Raw genomic sequence first — 20,591 nt, 5'->3', positions numbered from 1 at the left:
AAGCTGCTGCTGGGAAGAAATGGCTGTTTTGGCTGCTTTGATGGGGATTAGTGAGCTCTGGGCTCTGAAGAAGAAAATTGACCAATAATCAATTCCCTGAAGACTTTCTTCAAGGGACTAGTAGGCAGTTAATCTTCTCAGATTGCTAAAAGAGAAATTTGGGTAAATAAGAACAAACCTTGGTTTTCTATCAGTTGTGTGACTGTAGGTGGAAAGATCAAGAATGGAATGTTATTTTATCAAACTGATCTCATTAGAAAGCACTTAGTCTAAAATAATAGAGACTGGTATCCAAGTACCAAGATTCAGGCTTACAATGGAAATCATTGATTAGGTGGCAATTTACTTGCATTGATTATTACATATAATTGAATTTCTCTTAGATTTAACTGGCTTAGATGGTATTAAGTAATAGATGAATGCAGAAAAAAAATTATACAGCTCCCAATCTTACAGCATAGGTGATAAGTTCATCCTCCTATGTTATGGATCAAGCAAAATCTGTGAGACACCATCACTCAGTATACAATTCTAGACTCTCTTAATAGACTTTCATAACTCCATAGAGCTAGCTGTGTTGTACAATATGGTAGCCACTAGCCACATGTGGTGACTGAGCACTTGAAATATGACTAGTCTGAATTAAGATGCACTGTAAATATACATACACACTGGATTTTGAAGACTCATTACAAGAAAAAGGAAAACATCTCATAATTTTTATATTGACTACATGATGCTAACACAGGAACATGTACCTCATTTCTTTACATAACATGACAGAAAACAGTGAATCTATACTACCTACCTGTAACTGGAAAATTCTTAGATTTTTAAAATAATTCCATTCTACTTGTAAAGCAAGAGAGGTATTTGGGATTAAATTTATCAGTAGAAAATTTATCAGTGTTATCTCTATAGCCATATTTAAAATCTCTTTTCTACTAAGCTTAAAAATAAACAGAGAACCCTAATAATTACATGAAAGGGATAAAACCTTTTATTTTCCCTTCAAAAACAATCTCACTCCTCGGAACATAATTCTGGACTCCTTTCTGAACATCAGAAGTACAACCTCCCCAAGTCAGGGGTGTACGCAGTGCTACAGGGAACCAGCACAGAGACTGAGGTCAGAGGCTTTCTGTGTCTAGCAGCCACTCTCTGACCTCTTGATGGTCTCTGGGGCAGCTCTTATATCCATGAGTAAATACTTTTAATAAATACTTATACATCTTAATTTCTAGGTCCAATAAGAGTGTGTGGGAGGAAATGTGTGCCACATCCATCCTATAACTCCTGTCTATACCTCCCTTCTATAAAAAGCAGGAACAGATTCCTTTGAAGATTTGTGAAAGTATGTTTTTACCCATTTTCATTTTAATAGGGAGTAGGTTAAAAGCGTTTCTCAAAAACAATTGGCATTAAAAAGTGGCCTTTTCCATTAAGTATAAGCTGTCATTTGTGTGATAGAATAATTTAGGGATGTGAAGGTAATCAAGCTTGCAATAAAGCACATTCAAGAATCTCTCAAGTTAATAGCCGCATGAATCACATAAAAACAGGCAAAGTGCTTAGTTAACAGCTTTATATAACTTTTCCATTGTGTTATTCTGACATTTTCTGCAAAATTGCTCTCTCTCATTTCCATCAGTGTGCCTGATTCTGAAAAATGAAGTCGCATAAAGCATTCGTAGATATTTTCTCATCTGTGATAAGTATGCTCAGAATAAACCCCTGACTTTCAATTTCTTCAGTATCTGAGAGCATACTTAGGGCAAGACTTTGGGGAATGGTAAGTCCTAGTTTGGACTTGTAAACAGAAATCTCCTTATTTTAGGGCTTTCAAGCTACCGGGGGAAAGAGAATCAAGAGTGCTGATAAAACCACACTAAGGAAACATGTTAAAATAGTGATATTGACACAGTGCAGCACGTGATAAGGGAGGCTGTAAATGAGTTATGATGACAGGCATGTCATGGCAGAGTGAAGGTTTGATTCGGTCTACAGGGGACAACATCTGTGCCTTCCATCCTCTCCCTTGCGCTCCTGCCTAAGGGAGGAGTTGCTAATCCTATCAGTGAGAATCCAAGCCTGAAAATGAGCCACATTCGATAGTGGTTAACTGTTTTTAAGAAGTTTAAAAAGTTACGGAAGTAGTTTTTCTCTTTCCCTCATTTTCTGCCTTCTTGTAGTAAGCAGACGGCCTCAGCCAACTTCACTCTCCTCTGCTCCATCTCCAGCAGTGAACTGGGTCGCCTGAAGTTGGGCGAACAGCCTACAAGCCTGTCTTGGCACATATATGTGAATGTCTTGGTCACTGCTTCCCCTGTAGCAAGCACGCCACCAAAGAAAAATAAAATCCAGGAGCTCTAACTCCAATTTCCCCAGGGCGTTTTGCCCAGCAGTACTGATCATTGACCCATCTACTAGTAAAAGGTTTTAGAAAAGTTGTGTTACATCAGATAGGGAGTGGTGCTAAGATTGATTTCTAGGGCTAAATGGTCAAAATATGCCTGAAAACCTCTTAAACTACCAGAAACTGTACTTGTATGTAAAAGCTAAGCATAATTAATTATCCCTTCTTTCTCTTTGCTTTATCTATGACCTCCATTTTGGGGGGCAGGGGAGGCCAAATTTACATCTTATAAAGATAAATTGAGACAAGGATGGATTAAAGATGGCTGCGTGAGAGGAAAGACAGAGGCTTCCTCCTAAAACTGGATACAATTAAAAAATTTAATTGGCGCAACTAATCCTGAGAGAGCAACAGGAAAGAGGACGGCATCAGACTGCACACACCTGGAGAAAAGAGCAGACCTCAGCGAAACGGGGTAACGTACCAGAGCTGTGGCTCCGGGGGACCCGAGCCCCTCCCCCACCCCAGCTCACTGATGGGAGGAAGACAAATGGAGCAGGGAGGGAGTGGAAGGCTTGGGACTGCTGAATACCTAGCTCCGGAGATCTGCGCTGGGATCACAAACTTACATATTATGGTGCTTTCATGAGACTCACATGGAAAGTTAATACAGGCAGAGTTCCTGGGGAGACTGGGATTCTGGCTGCTTGTGAAAAGCAGGGATCCATATCTGGCTTCTCTGGGACAAAAACTTATACCTGTGTGCCTGGCCCACTGGGCTCAGGCAGTGGAGACAGGCACAGGAGCCAGGAGGCAGGGAACAGCTCTTTCCTCCCCCCTAGGCACCAGTACCGCTCCCCTGAGACCCCCGACGTTGCTTCAGGGGCTCAGCAGCTCCAGTAGCTTCTGGACACTAGAGGGCGCCATATACAAACATGAAACGCCAAAGGAAACTTGTCCAGAGTAGAATTGTTAATACAACTCCTGAGAAAGATTTAAATGATGGACCTCATGACTCTTCCTGAAAGGGAGTTCAAAATAAAAATAATCAACATCCTAATGGAGGTACGAAAAGACATCCAAGAACTCAGGAATGAATTCAGGTCAGAGATCCAATCGTTAAAGAACACAATGGAGGGTATTAAAAGCAGTTTGGATACAGTGGAGAAGATAATAAATGAAATACAAACTAGAGAAGATGAATACAAAGAAGCTAAGGCACAGAGAGAGGAAAGGATCTCTAAAAATGAAAAAATATTGAGAGAACTGTGTGACCAATCCAAGCGGAACAATATTTGCATTATAGGGATACCAGAAGAAGAAGAGAGAGAAATGGATAGAAAGTGTCTATGAGGAGGTAGTTGCTGAAAACTTCCCCAATCTGGGGAAGGAGATAGTCTCTCAGGCCATGGAGATCCACAGATACCCCTACACAAGGGACCCAAGGAAAACAACACCAAGACACATAGTAATTAAAATGGGAAAGCTCAAGGATAAGGACAGACTGTTAAAAGCAGCCAGAGGCAGAAATAAGATGACATACAAAGGAAAGCCTATCAAACTAACATCAGACTTCTCAGCAGAAACCTTACAGGCCAGAAGGGAGTGGCATGATGTATTAAATGCCATGAAGCAGAAGGGCCTGGAACCAAGATTACTTTATCCAGCAAGATTATCATTTAAACTTGAAGGAGGGATTAAACAATTTCCAGATAAGCAAAAGCTGAGAGAGTTTACCTCCCACAAACCATCTATGCAGCCTATTTTGGAGGGACTGCTATAGATGGAAGTGTTCCTAAGGGTGGATAGCTGTCACCAGAGGTAGGAAAATTATAGTAGGGAGGGTGGAGCAGCTGATTGCGAGGCAAAGCAAAATTAAATTGACTATCCCCAAGCCAATCAAGGGATAGAGAAAAAGTATAGAATCTGATACCTACTATATAAAGAATGAAGGAGGAAGAAAAAAGGATGAGAAATAGAAAAGAACCTTTAGATTGTGTTTGTAACAGCATACTAAGTGAGTTAAGTTAGACTCTTAGATAGTAAGGAAAGTAACCTGGAACCTTTGGTAACCACGAATCTAAAGCCTGAAATGGAAATAAGTACACATCTTTCAATAATTATCCTAAATGTAAATGGACTGAGTGCACCAATCAAAAGACACAGAGTAATAGAATGGATAAAAAAGCAAGACCCATCCATATGCTGCTTACAAGAGACTCACCTCAAACCCAAAGACATGCACAGACTAAAAGTCAGGGAATGGAAAAACATTTTTCAGGCAAACAATAGGGAGAAAAAAGCAGGTGTTGCAGTACTAGTATCAGATAAAATAGACTTCAAAACAAAGAAAGTAAAAAGAGATAAAGAAGGACATTATATAATGATAAAGGGCTCAGTCCAACAAGAGGATATAACCATTATAAATATATATGCACCCAACACAGGAGCACCAGCATATGTGAAACAAATACTAACAGAACTAAAGGAGGAAATAGAATGCAATGCATTCATTTCAGGAGACTTCAACACACCATTCACTACAAAGGACAGATCCACCAGACAGAAAATAAGTAAGGACACAGAGGCACTGAACAACACACTAGAACAGATGGACCTAATAGACATCTATAGAATGCTACACCCAAAAGCAACAGGATACACATTCTTCTCAAGTGCACATGGAATATTCTCCAGAAGAGACCACATACTAGGCCACAAAAAGATCCTTGGTAAATTCAAAAGCATTGAAATCCTACCAAGCAACTTCTCAGACCACAAAGGTATAAAAGTAGAAATAAACTGTACCAAGAAAGCAAAAAGGCTCACAAACACATGGAGGCTTAACAACATGCTTCTAAATAGTCGATGGATCAACAACCAAATTGAAATGGAGATCCAGCAATATATGGAAATAAATGACAACAACAACACAAAGCCCCAACTTCTGTGGGATGCAGCGAAAGCAGTCTAAAGAGGAAAGTATATAGCAATCCAGGCATATTTAAAGAAGGAAGAACAAACCCAAATGAATAGTCTAACATCACAATCACCAAAATTGGAAAAAGAAGAGCAAATGAGGCCTAAAGTCAGCAGAAGGAGGGACATAATAAAGATCAGAGAAGAAATAAACAAAATTGAGAAGAATAAAACAATAGAAAAAAATCAATGAAACCAAGAGCTGGTTCTTTGAGAAAATAAACAAAATAGATAAGCCTCTAGCCAGACTTATTAAGAGAAAAAGAGAATCAACACACATCAACAGAATCAGAAATGAGAAAGGAAACATCACAATGGACCCAACAGAAATACAAAGAATTATTAGAGACTACTATGAAAACCTATGTGCTAAGAAGCTGGAAAACCTAGAAGAAATGGAGAACTTCTTAGAAAAATACAACCTTCCAAGACCCACCAAGGAAGAAACACAAAATCTAAACAAACCAATTACCAGCAAAGAAATTGAAGCAGTAATCAAAAAACTACCCAAGAAAAAAACCCCGGGCCATATGGATTTACCTCAGAATTTTGTCAGACATACAGAGAAGATCTAATACCCATTCTCCTTAAAGTTTTCCAAAAAATAGAAGAGGAGGGAATACTCCCAAACTCATTCTATGAAGCGAACATCACCCTAATACCAAAACCAGGCAAAGACCCCACCAAAAAAGAAAATTACACACAAATATCCCTGATGAACGTAGATGCAAAAATACTGAATAAAATATTAGCAAACCGAATTCAAAAATATATCAAAAGGATCATACACCACTGTCGCAACCCTTCAGGGACCAAAGCAACACGCCCAAGGTCTTGATTCTTCTCTAGGCTTTATTGTCTAATCTCTCGCGGCGGTTACAGCACTTGTCAGGAACCTCCTCTCCCTCCCGGCGGGCTCCCTTATATTCAGTCACCCAACCAATCCGGGACAGTATCATGCGTGACCTTTAAGCGGATAGGTGTCACGCGCCACTCTAAGTGGGCAGCATGAGCTGTGCACGGGTACGGAAGTCTGCTGGGCCAGTCCCCAACAGGGAAGAGGGGAAAAGGTGGTGAGCAGGAAATGGGCGCCATCTTCTCCAGCTGGTGACGAGGCTAAAATACCAGGTCTTAGAACTACCACTGGGCAAGGGAGCTGTGGTGGATCAGCCCCAGGACCAAGCCCTGGCCAGGGGCCCGGCCCTCACATCTCCCCCTTCTTTGTTTGATATAATGCGTGGCCTTTGGATCATGCCTGTCTTAGGTTGCCCAGAGTCTGCAGCATTCTTACCCGTCCGCAGGCGGCAGACAACTCTGGTCTGTGCCCTGTCTTAGGTTGATATGCGCAGCTCCAGATCTTACCCGTCTCTGGCTACTGATCCAACATCTGAAGCCATATATTTGGGGAGACGCCTTCTTCCAGGGCAGCCATCGCTTGCAACAGCACTCATCTATCCTTTAATTGCTGCCGCCGCACAGAGCAAATTGCCCTGCCAAGGAGCAGCAGTCCGGTGATCACAATCACACCCATAACTTCCACCCCGGACCAAGACTTTACAGCATCAAACACTGTCATAGTTGATTGAGACATGGAGATAACATTAACAGTGTTAGAGCTAACATTCATGATTTCTAATCTTAGCTGCGCAGTAAGCTCCTCGAGTTCACTAGACCAGTTTGTGTTCAGCAAGTGTCCCAGCTGTTGAGATAGGTTTGCAGCCCAAGAGAAGTTGTTGAACGGAATGCTGGAAACACACAGTCCAGTGTAGGAACTGACACAGCCCAAATGCCATGTCTGACCGAGCAAATCCAGTTGTTCCTGGAGAAGGTCCACGCGCTGGTTCACCAAGACTATACCGTTCTTCAAGTGTGTATTAATAAGGTTTTGCTGCATCAGCGCAGAAGCGGTATCTTGCGACAGGCTGTTCAAAGTCTCTGCTGATAGGTTACTCAGGGGCAGTGGCAGTGGCTATGCCTTTACTACTCCCCATAGCTGTCTCTGCTCGGGTCTCGCTGGTGGCAGGATCCACCCTAGGATCATGAGTGCTATCAGCATCAGCATTCTGTTCTTCCGTCCTCGAGTTTTCCACTTGCCTCACGTATCGCTCCGGTACCCAGATAGGTTGGTGTTGGCCCTGTGGGCCAACTTATCTGGACCCGAGAAGATAAGTACTGGGTCTGGGCCTTTCCAGTTACCTTCCAGCACGTCTTTCCACAGTACTTTGGGTTTCCTGTCAGGGTCGGCAGACTGACTGTGTCTTTCAGCCGCACTCTGGCCGTTTATGTCCAATGTCAAAAAATTTAATATAAATAGGATGATATTAAGTTTATCTTTAGGGGATTTATAGTCTGCCCCTATTCCCCCTTTTTGTTTTATTAGAGTGGCCTTGAGTGTTCTGTGTGTGTGCTCTACTACACCCTGTCCTTGAGGGTTGTATGGAATACCCATTGTATGAGCAATGTTTAGAGTCTGAGTAAATGTCAGAAACGGTCGGGATGTATATGCTGGTCCATTGTCAGTCTTCAGGTGTTTAGGCATGACCCAGGCAGAGAATGCCTGTAGGCAGTGGGAAATAACATCTCGGACTTTGTCGCCCTTGTGGCAGGAGGCGAAGATTACTCCTGAGCATGTGTCAACAGACACATGAACATACTTCATGTTCCCAAATTCGGGGATGTGTGTGACATCCATTTGCCACAGGTGGTTTGGTAGTAGTCCTTTTGGGTTTATGCCTTGAGATGGTAGGGGTAGGAGAGCAACACACCATTTACAGCCGAGGACTATGGCTCTTGCTTGCTCCCTTGTAATAGGATATTTCATCCGTAGGGTGGTGGAATTAACATGAAAGAGCTTGTGGTAATTAGTGGCCTGTTCTACCGGGTTGGCTAAAGCTAGGATATACGGGCTGCGGGTTAGTTTGTCCGCTCTCCTATTTCTTTCGGCAAGTGGGCCTGGGAGTGGAGTATGAGCCCTGATATGTCCAATAAAGAAAGTATGGACCCGATCCCAGATAAGGTGCTGCAAGCTTCTAAGTCTTCTGGCGACCGGCGATGTCTGTCTAACGTACCCTGCATTTTCTATAATGGTAACTGAGTTAACTATGTATTGACTGCCTGACAGGAGATTAAATGGCTTGTGGGGAAATAATTTAAAGGCCTGCACCACTGCCAGAAGCTCTACCTGCTGGGCGGATGTTGCCGGGAATGTGAGGGTCCATGATTGTTCATTGGTAACTATTGCGGCAGTGCCATTCTTAGAGCCGTCGGTAAAGATTACCTTAGCCCTAGGAATGGGTTCCCTCCTGGTAGTTTTAGGGAAAATGATTGGGTTAGCTAGGCAAAACTGGAGCCAGGGGGATTTTGGATAATGATTATCGAAGGTGGCACTAGATATGGTGCAGGCGATAGCCCATGCATCACAGCAGGTGGTAAGACATTCAATTTGTTTTGCAGTATATGGGGTAATGATGGTATTTGGAGGGGCACCAAACGTCTCTGTGGATACCCTGACACCTTTCAAGATCAGCTCGGCCACACTCTGGTGATACCAATCCAGGATCTTCCCGGGCCAATGTGCCAAGTAGACCCATAGCATAGGGCCCTCTTGCCACAGTACGCCTGTGGGGCTATGATTGCTAGGGAGCACTATGAAGGCAATTGGTTTGGAGTAATCAATCCGCTCGACTTGCGCTAACTGCAAGCGTGACTGAACCAATGTTATAGCTTTTCTCGCCTCTTCAGTGAGTGATCGAGGGGAGGCCAGATCAGGTTCTCCCCTCAGGAGGTCATATAAGGGACTTAGCTCTTCATTGGTGAGTTTCAAATATGGATGAACCCAATTAATGTCTCCCAGTAGTTTTTGAAAATCATTTAGAGTTTTCAGGTGATCCGTCCTTATGTTTACCTTTAATGGCCTGGTCATTGTGTTTCCCAATCTCATTCCTAAATATTCCTTTACTTTGGATGTTTGGATCTTTTCAGGGGCTATTTTAAGGTTCCACTCCTCAAAATGTTCCTGCAGGAAACAGAGAGCCAACTCCAGTTGTCTCTCCTCTTCACTGCACAGCAAAATGTCATCCATATAGTGATAGATGATTATCAGGGGAAACTGTTTCCTGACAGTTTGTAAGGCCTTCTTTACATACATCTGACACATGGTGGGGCTATTAGCCATGCCCTGTGGCAATACTATCCACTCATATCGCTCATCGGGACAACTATGATTCACTGCTGGCACGGTAAAGGCAAACCTTTGACAGTCTCTGGGGTGAAGCGGGATGGAGAAGAAACAGTCTTTGATATCTATCACTATTGAATTCCATCCTCTGGGCAGGGCCACAGGGAGAGGAAGGCCTAATTGTACAGGTCCCATAAGCTCCATCTGTCTGTTCACTGCCCTGAGATCATGGAGTAATCTCCACTTGCCAGACTTTTTCCTAATTACAAAAATAGGTGTGTTCCATGGCGAGGTAGAGGGCTGGAGGTGACCAGCTGCTATCTGTTCTTGTACTAAAGTGTGGGCTGCTTCCTTCTTTTCTTTGGTGAGGGGCCACTGAGGTACCTACACGGGCCTTTTTGACTGCCATGTTATTTCTATAGGCTGTTTTCCCTCAGTGGCCCTGAAGAAAAACTCAATCCTGGTCCTCCGGGCCCTTTGAGCGGTCTCCCTGCTAAAAGGATTGGTTGTTCTTTCCCTTGGAGATCCTTCCCTAGTCCTCTAGTGCCCGCGTACCCCGGTTTTTTCATTATGGCATTAGACTGCTCACTGTAAAAAGTCTCTGTAGTTAGTTTAAAATTCATTTGTGTTAACACATCTCTTCCCCATAGGGACATAGGCATTTTTAGGATGTGTGGTTGAATAACACCGTGATGCCCCTCTAAGTCCTTCCATGGCAGCGTGGCTGCACTGTACATTGGTGCCTGGGCTATCCCCAGACCTCTCAGTGTTTGTGCAGCTTGATTTAGAGGCCAGTCTTTAGGCCACTCTTCTTCCCTGATGATGCTGCGATCTGCCCCGGTATCTAACAGCCCCACAAACTCCCTGCCTCTAATTTGGATTACATACATAGGCCGGTCCCCTAATTCTAGCGTGACACAAGCTAGTGGAGCCCCGGATGACCCAAAGCCAGAGGTCCCCCTTATGACCTTCTTACTGTCAAAATTGTCATGGTTACTGGGAAGCATGAGAATTTGAGCGATGCGGTCTCCTGGATTTATGGCGGTAATGCCTCGCGGGGAGGAGACCATCACCTTTACTATTCCCTCAAAATCTGGATCTATCACTCCAGGATGGACTATCAAGCCTGCTCTAGTGGTGGAACTGCGGCCTAAAAGGAGTCCCACCACCCCCCTCTTTAAGGGCCCCCTGTAATCGGACTCCACTACTTGAACTCCCATTTCTGGGGTGAGTACGAGGCGGGTGGTGGCACGGATGTCCAGTCCGGCACTCCCTGTTGTGGCTCTCCTTGGTTCTCCGCCTCCTTGTGAGTGCTCTGATCGGTCAGGTGATAATGTGTTCGGGGGATTTGCTGAATCACCCCATACATTTGCGGGCCCTGAGGTGTGGGGCCCCGCCTCCCGTTTTTCGGCTGCTGTGGAGGCAGTGGGCGTCCTTCTACATTGGCCACTGATCTACACTCATTTGCCCAATGGTTCCCTTTTCTGCACCTAGGGCACAGTCGAGGTTGCCTGATGGGTGCGGCATTACCTCCTGGTCCCCCTAGCTTGGGGAAGTCCCTCTTCAAGTGACCTGGCTACTTACAATAGAAGCATGCCCCTGGAGGCGTGGCTCCGCCGTGCGCATTGCGCAGTCCTTGAGTTATTGCAGCGGCCATCACTTGCCTTTGAACTACACTATCATTTATGTCTCTACATACCTTAATATAGGTGTTTAAGTCTTTATTTTTCCATGGCCGAATGGCTTCCTTACACCATTTGTTTGCTTGCTCATACGCTAACTGTTTGACTAAGGGCATGGCTGTTTCTGCATCTCCAAAGATCCTACTGGCAGTTTGCATCAACCTCGCGAGAAAATCTGCATAGGGCTCATTAGGCCCCTGCAACACCTTAGAAAGCTGACCCTGTAGATCCCCTGTGCCTTGTAAGGTCTTCCAAGCTCTGACCGCGGCTGTGGAAATCTGTAAGTAAACCGCGGGAGGGTAGTTGACCTGATTGTGCTGCCCTAAGTAGGGTCCAGAGCCCATTAACATGTCTAGGTTCCATTGATGGTTCCCTGCTGCAATATTACGCCGTGCAGTATCCTGGGAAAACTCCTGCCATGCAGTTTTAAAAGTCAGATACTGGCCTCCAGAGAGAGACGCCCTGGCGACATTGGCCCAGTCATCTGGGGTTAGGTTCAAGGAGGCCACTGATGCTACCAGAGACACTGTAAAGGCGGCCTGAGGCCCATAGGTGGTGGTGGCCTCCTTCAGGCTTTTGATTATTTTGAAATCTACGGGTTGATGATATCTTTGCTGAGTGTTCGGGTCTTCTATTACAGGGAATGCTGCCTGCCCTTCTCTGCATACCCACCTCGCCCAGCCATCTTTACAGTGACAGTGCTGATAAGGTGGCGGCTCGGGCCATGAAGTGAATGGTCCTGGTTTTAATCGTGAGGGTTCGACGGGGGCTGAGGGAGTTACTAGCCCTGCTTTGGCATTATCTGCCTTTAGGGGGGTGTGGTGAGCCTCCCCCTCCTCCCTTGCCTGGAGTCTCAACGGTTCAAGGGAGGGATATAATGACGGGTGTGATGCTCTGCTATTAAACCTGTTCTCTAGCTCGTCCACCGAAAGTTCCCCGTCTTCATCCTCATCAGATGGCAGTTCCTGTTCAGATCCCCCTTCCTATGCCTTTGCGGAGGCACGCTCTTCTCGTACTTCCTCTAATATTTCCTCCCCCTCTTGGATGGCCTCTCGGCAGCTTGGCTTCTGTCCCTTCAGGCAGTTTTTTACTCGACCCCAAATAGGGATTGTCCCTGGTGGAAGGGGCTCCCTCTTGTCTGCCCGGCATAGGTCATCCCCCAGCCTGTCCCATAAAGGGATGGTGATTTTTCCTTCATCTAAGAACCATGGGGCATGATTCTCTATAGTGTTCAGGAATGCCCTGGCAGTCTTCGTTTTCAAAGGGGTTCCATTAGCTCTAAGGAGCGCTTTCAGAGGTTCCTCGGCCCTAATCCTAGAGGCCTCCATCCCCATCCTCTTTCTAAAGGGGCAAGTATCCTAGTTATGATTTAGATGGACTACGTCGCTAATTCTGCGAACCTTTTTATTTCGTCGCCACTCTGCGAACCTTCACTGGCGCCTCCTCATTCCATATATTATAATAAACAATGTCACAAACACTAACAGGACACACACACTACACATAAACACCCACCGCAACTGCCTGCTGTCTGCCCTGCCACGTATACTTTCAGTTTGCTCGCCGATCCACTCACCCTCCTTGGTTCCCTCTCCCAGTCTGGCCAGCCGACCAAACGGCGTCCAGCGACATTCCTGAAGAGTTACAAGCTCCACTTCATCGGCAGGCGCCAGGGTCAGTGGATCAGGTCGCGATGAGGTTTAGCGATTCCCGGGGTTCGGCACCACTTGTCGTGACCCTTCAGGGACTGAAGCAACACGCCCAAGGTCTTGATTCTTCTCTAGGCTTTATTGTCTAATCTCTCATGGCGGTTACAGCACTTGTCGGGAACCTCTTCTCCCTCCCGGCGGGCTCCCTTATATTCAGTCACCCAACCAATCCGGGACAGTATCATGCGTGACCTTTAAGCAGATAGGTGTCACACGCCACTCTAAGCGGGCAGCACGAGCTGTGCACGGTATGGAAGTCTGTTGGGCCAATCCCCAACAGGGAAGAGGGGAAAGGGTGGTGAGCAGGAAATGGGCGCCATCTTCTCCAGCTGGTGACAAGGCTAAAATACCAGGTCTTAGAACTACCACTGGGCAAGGGAGCTGCGGTGGATCAGCCCCAGAACGGAGCCCTGGCCAGGGGCCCGGCCCTCACAACCACGACCAAGTGGGATTCATCCCAGGGATGCAAGGATGGTACATTTGAAAATCCATCAACATCATCCACCACATCAACAAAAAGAAAGACAAAAACCACATGATCATTTCCATAGATGCTGAAAAATCATTCAACAAAATTCAACATCCATTCATAATAAAAACTCTCAGCAAAATGGGTATAGAAGGCAAGTTCCTCAACATAATAAAGGCCATATACGATAAACCCACAGCCAACATCATACTGAACAGTGAGAAGCTGAAAGCTTTTCCTCTGAGATCAGGAACAAGACAGGGATGCCCACTCTCCCCACTGTTATTTAACATAGAACTGGAGGTCCTAGCCATGGCAATCAGAAAAAACAAAGAAATACAAGGAATCCAGATTGGTAAAAAGAAGTTAAACTGTCACTATTTGCTGATGACATGATATTGTACATAAAAAACCCTAAAGACTCCACTCCAAAACTAGTAGAACTGATATCGGAATACAGCAAAGTTGCAGGATACAAAATTAACACACAGAAATCTGTGGTTTTCCTATACACTAACAATGAGCCAATAGAAAGAGAAATCAGGAAAACAATTCCATTCACAATAGCATCAGAAAGAATAAAATATCTAGGAATAAACCTAACCAAAAAAGTGAAAGACCTATACCCTGAAAACTGTAAGACACTCTTAAGAGAAGTTAAAGAGGACACTAACAAATGGAAACTCATCCCATGCTCTTGGCTAGGAAGAATTAGTATCATCAAAATGGCCATCCTGCCCAAAGCAATATACAGATTTGATGCAGTCCCTGTCAAATTACCAACAACTTTCTTCAACAAACTGGAACAAATAGTTCAAAAATTCATACGGAAACACCAAAGACCCCGAAAAGCCAAAGCAATCCTGAGAAAGAAGAATAAAGTGGCGGGGATCTCACTCCCCAACTTCAAGCTCTACTACAAAGCCATAGTAATCAAAATGATTTGGTACTGGCACAAGAACAGAGCCACAGACCAGTGGAACAGATTAGAGACTCCACACATTAACCCAAACATATATGGTCAGTTAATATTTGATAAAGGAGCCATGGACATACAATGGGGAAATGACAGTCTCTTCAACAGATGGTGCTGGCAGAACTGGACAGCTACATGTAAGAGAATGAAACTGGATCACTGTCTAACTCCATACACAAAAGTAAATTCAAAATGGATCAAAGACCTGAATGTAAGTTATGAAACCATAAAACTCTTAGAAAAAAACATAGGCAAAAATCTCTTGGATGTGAACTTTAGTGACTTCTTCATGAATATATCTCCGCGGGCAAGGAAAACAAAAGCAAAAATGAACAAGTGGGACTATTCAAGCTGAAAAGCTTCTGTACAGCAAAGGACACCATCAATAGAACAAAAGGTACCCTACAGTATGGGAGAATATATTCATAAATGACAGATCCGATAAAGGTTTGACATCCAAAATAAATAAAGAGCTCACGCACCTCAACAAACAAAAAGCAAATAATCCAATTAAAAAATGGGCAGAGGAGCTGAACAGACAGTTCTCCAAAGATGAAATTCAGATGGCCAACAACAAAGATGAAAAGATGCTCCACATCGCTAATTATCAGAGAAATGCAAATTAAAACTACAATGAGATATCACCTCACACCAGTAAGGATGGCCACCATCCAAAAGACAAACAACAACAAATGTTGGTGAGGTTGGGGAGAAAGGGGAACCCTCCTACACTGCTGGTGGGAATGTAAATTAATTCAACCATTGTGGAAAGCAATATGGAGGTTCCTCAAAATGCTCAAAATAGACTTACCATTTGACCCAGGAATTCCACCTCTAGGAATTTACCCTAAGGATGCAGCACTCCAGTTTGAAAAAGACAGATACAGCCCTATGTTTATCGCAGCACTATTTACAATATCCAAGAAATGGAAGCAACCTAAGTGTCCATCAGTAGATGAGTGGATAAAGAAGATGTGGTACATATATACAATGGAATATTATTCAGCCATAAGAAGAAAACAAATCCTACCATTTGCAACAACATGGATGGAGCTAGAGGGTATTATACTCAGTGAAATAAGCCAATTGGAGAAAGACAAATACCAAATGATTTCATTCATCTGTGGAGTATAAGAACAAAAGAAAAACTGAAGGAACAAAACAGCAGCAGAATCACAGAAACCAAGAATGGACTAACAGCTACCAAAGGGAAAGAGACTGGGGAGAATGGGAGGGGAAGAAGAAAGGGGGTATTATGATTAGCATATATAATGTTGTGGGTGGGGGAAAGGGGAGGGCTTTGCAACACGGAGAAGATAAGTAGTGATTCTACAGCATCTTGCTATGCTGATGGACAGTGACTGTAATAGGGTTTGTGGTGGGGGGGTCTTGGGGTAGGGGAGAGCCTAGAAAACATAATGTTCTTCAAAAAAATAAAAATAAAGAAATTAAAAAAAATTTACATCTTATAACAAATTATCTTGACTTTTATTTATTTATATTTTTACCTGTTGTTCATTCTGAGATCAAATGAATAATTTGATGGAGGAGAATGACAGATAGGATTTGGGCATTACATGGTTGCAACAAGATCTCATCAAATTTCCAGAGTGATAAACAAGGTAAGAGGTGTTTGATAAGAGGCTGGTAAATAGTTAACAATCCTTTTGTTAATTGATCAAATTTAGTCTTTTTTCCCCCACCAGATTGGGCATCTGTTGATTATATCCTCAGCATAATTTTCTTTCCCTATAAAACTCTCTCTCCTCTCAGAGATCTTTAAATTCTTCTTCCCAAAAATGGAAGCTGCACAATGCTTTTACAGGATGCTGTCCACAGATCGCACTGTATGTTTCATGGCAGGTATGCAGTCAGGCAACAGCACAGTGATACTGACTCTAACATTTTAAGACTGGAGACTTAAGAATGATGAAGAAGTGTCCCTGTCTTGGCTAAAGTTAGCAGGTACAGAAGTCTGCAGTTGTCCAGTGGTGCAGTTGTTTTTTGTAGTAAGCAAGAATAAAGCCAATGGCAAGGAGCAGATGAGTCAAGGTATATCTTTCAGGTTTGAATTACTGATTCAAGTTACTGGTGAGGCCTGACTGCCTTATTCTCTTTCTATAGTTTAGTCCTTCTAACCTTCTTTGAATTCCAGAAACTGATGTATTTCCCTTTAGGCTTAGCTAGTGACATTAAGATTCTTAATAATACATGTCAAAAAGTTTAACAAATGGATATATATATAATAAAGCAGAAAATAATTTTCCAAGGATAAGAAACAATCTGATAAGAGCAATGATCAAGCCATTTTCCCATCACATGAATATATTTTTCTATATTTATAAAATAATTAAATAATTGATGCTCATTGTACTGACAGTGTGTTATCAAGAAAAGACCTAATTATTTTCAACATGTCTTGCGAAGGATGTCAAGTTGACCCTTGAATAAAAGGTTTGAACTGTGAAGGTGGAGTTTTTTCAATAAATACATTGGAAAACTTTTTGGATATTTGCATCAATTTGAAAACATTTTCTTTTCTTTGGCTTACTTTATTGTAAGGATACAATATATAATACATACAACATAAAAAATATACGTTAACCAACTGTTGTTGGTAAGGCTTCTTTCTGGTGAATAGTAAGCCATTAAGTTTTCGAGTTGTCAAAAGTGATACATGGATTTTTGACTGTGTAGGAGTTGGCATCCCCATCCTCCACCCCCTGTTGTTTTAGGGTCAACTATATAGTTTAGAAAAAATTTACCATTTTATAAATATGAACAAATATTAAAGTAAATTTGCACTATCACAGTTGATTGAAAATATTTCCCAAATACTTAAAGAAAATAATATTATCATCTATGACAGCTCCAAAGGACTTCTGGAATTTCTAATGCCTGTCATCATTATTAATCCTAAAGCTCTTTTGTTTACTCTCATTTAAAGGAGATTGCTGAGGGCTTTGTGGCATTTTATTAAGTATAAGTATTTATTTTGTAAGCTAGGTTCATTTCTTTCTCTAAATTAGGTACTTATATTTTACTTATGCCTACTGAGAAATTTTGAAAAAACTCTTATTTAGGCTTCTTTAATTATTAATTAGGACTTGTCCTTCATTTCTTTCAAGTTTTCTTCTGTAGCTAGAAGATAAAATAATTGGCTCACAATGCCTATTGGATTAAAACTATGATTCATAAACTATGTTCTGAATATGAGACTTATTCTCACAAGTTCAACCTATCAGGGACTAGTTCAAAAAGTAAGGTAGACAGTTGTCCAGTTGAATGAAATTACGTGTACTTTCAATACAGTTTCCTTATTTACTGGAGAACTAACATACAATGTAGACTTTTCATAGGACACAAAACATACTCAGTAAAATTTTAGGTTGATTTATCTTCATAAAGTCGCAGAGTAGGTGAATAAGTATATGGATTTTGAGTAACTATAAAACATTAAGAATTTATGTAAGAAAAAGGCATACAAAGATTTACAAGCACGTGGGATAAGTGCAGATTGATAAGAAAGTGGGAGAGACAGGATGGGAACAACAGACAACACTTGGTGACAAGAAAAATGAACAGCTCAAAGGCCAACAGTCAGATGTGCATCAACAAATGACAACTTAAATCAGAACAGTATTATCAGAATTATTACCAAGTGAAAATAATTCAAACAAGTTATATATTTTCTGTAATTTGCCATTGATATTACAACCTGTTTTGATTGTACTTGTGATTTATAGAGGTAACTGAGTGATGACACACTGAGGTCAGTGTCATGGAAAGAAGTTTTACTTCTCCCAGTTTCTAAGTGAGCGCACCATGCCGTGTGGGGCCACACGGGGAAGCACTGGGGTTGGTCAGGAGGCAGAAGAGGCAGGGGCAAAGCGTGGCCCACAGCCTTCAGTATGGTTTCCAGGGGAAGAAATGGCCAAGGCACAGTGGGCAAGTTTGAGCAAGTGTAGGGCAGAGTAGACTGAATGATTCAGTGGGCTCTGGCCCAGAGGAGCGGTCTCTAGTTGTTCAATATCTGGCCCTATGATGACTGAGGTTGGGAAATACTGGCTTGGTGTGTGAGTTAGAGAAACTTGTTGGTTGGTGATGTGGGCTTTGGTGTTGTTAATTTGTAAGTGAAATTGGTACTTACAGGGGAGTTGTTTACTATCCTTAGGAACCAGCTAACCCTAGGACGGGCAGACTTGCCCTGGCCAGCAAAGTGCCCAAGATGTCAAAGCATCATAAAAACGTGATTAAACACAATAATTATAAGGCTCCTTTCTTAAGTACTTCTTAGAGTTACCAAAATCACTTTACAACTTTAAGAATCTTTTTTATATGATTTTAAATTGTAATCAAGTGTTAAAAATATTAACTTAATGTTTCAAAAAATAATTGAACATTTCCTCTTAGCCTTTAAAATACTTACATGCCTTTTTCGGGTACTGCAACCCCATTCCTCCTTTGCACACTCGGCCATTATCAGAGTTCCATTTTGTTTTAAAATACAGGACAGGACAATGAAGATGGCAAATTAATATCAATAGTGAGACAGAAACAATTACAGAAGCTTGTTAAATAATATGCTGTATTATCTGTGCTGATATCAATCTTGTTAATTGGCTATACACTTTCATTAATTTAAAAACTGGATAAGCCAAATCAATTTAAAGGAAAGGAATAATTCCATAAGATACTTTTGGCCCAATTTTCTTTTTAATCCTACAGGATGGTAGATAAAAACAATTGCATTTATCTTTCCACAAAATCTACTTGCACATGTATGTGCACACACACTAAATATACCTATATATTCCATAGTATCAGCTGTATCTATTTTCAGATTCACTGTTTTTAAATATAGATGCTATGAAATATATTCCAAGACTAGGTTTAGTATTGAATAAAATCAAGTAAAAACACTTTAAAAACCATCATGGTTTGAATTTTAAAGAAAATAAATATTATACAATATGTTTCATTTACATAATATTCAATATTTATCAATATTTTAATTATTAATGTATATTCTTTATTATAATGTTACAATATAGCCTACCATTATTGATTCATGTTTTGAAATGTAAGTAATGTAGTTTTGATAAGTTTGTTTTGGATTTATATGGTGGAATGCAATACAGAATGTCATATCAGAAAGTTTTCTTAGAAATCTCTATTCTATTAACTTCTTCATGAACTATGTATCCATTACCATAAAACATAAATCCTTTTTCATGTTACTAAGAGAAAATATGTTATTGATTTATCCTGAAGCACTATTTGAACATCATACTAAATTGTTTTGACTGTTGTGTCATGTCATGTAATGCACAAAAACTGTGTGAAAATTCATATTTATTAGGAAAAATGTTGAATTTCTATGCTTTCTAAAGGTAGAATAACTTAAGATTAGTGCTAAGTGTATTTATAAGTGAGCCAATGAATCAAACTTTTGGGAATGAATTTTTTTAATGAAGTGAAATCTCTTGTCAGTGGGTCTTACTCTGTATTAATACTGGTTTTCTCTCTGAAATGTCTTTGGAGAAACTGTGAAGTCTGACACCATGTTTTCCAATTCAGCAATTTTGTCCAAAATAATTGAACTAAATTAAATTGTCTCATGTGATCATCTCTTATTGTGATTAAACTACTTTCTGACTATCTCAATAAGAAATGTAAGAATTTAGATAAGAGTTGGAAAAATTGATTTTTCCTAACTTTTCTATTTGAGAAAAAAGTGGTGGAAATCAAGTTTAAAAACAGGTTTTTGGTCAACTTAACCAGTAAATCATCAGTTGTAGTTTATCTGTTAATAGTAAAAATGTTGGAGCTATTTTTAACCATAATTGGGTCCAAACCAGTTCAACAGAGGTAATGTTTTTAATTAGGGTTTGGTACCAAATTGTCAACTAATGATAAAGAACTGGTGTTTGTTTATTGTGTATGATTAACTTCCTGTAGGCAACAAGGGGATAGCTGTAATGGGACAGACTTTGGCCATTGTGCCAAATGCTCTCTTCACTCTTAAGTATATGGGGGTCATTTGAAATCCTGGGCCACTCTATCCCTCTCTCTCCAGCTTAAACGCAGGAAATGTCTGCCAGGGATTTGCTTTTTGCTTATTGAAGTGAATGTGAATGAAGATGGAGAGTAAAACCTTATGTGGAAAAAACCGTGATTCTGTTACTGTGAGGGCTACTTTGCCAGTTAAAGGTGCTGGTATTCCATGGAGAATGTTCAGAA

This window comes from Manis javanica, chromosome 6, assembly GCF_040802235.1.
Source record: "Manis javanica isolate MJ-LG chromosome 6, MJ_LKY, whole genome shotgun sequence".
In the NCBI taxonomy this organism is placed as follows: domain Eukaryota; kingdom Metazoa; phylum Chordata; class Mammalia; order Pholidota; family Manidae; genus Manis; species Manis javanica.
The sequence above is the reverse complement of the archived record's forward strand: the minus strand, read 5'-3'. Positions refer to the sequence as shown.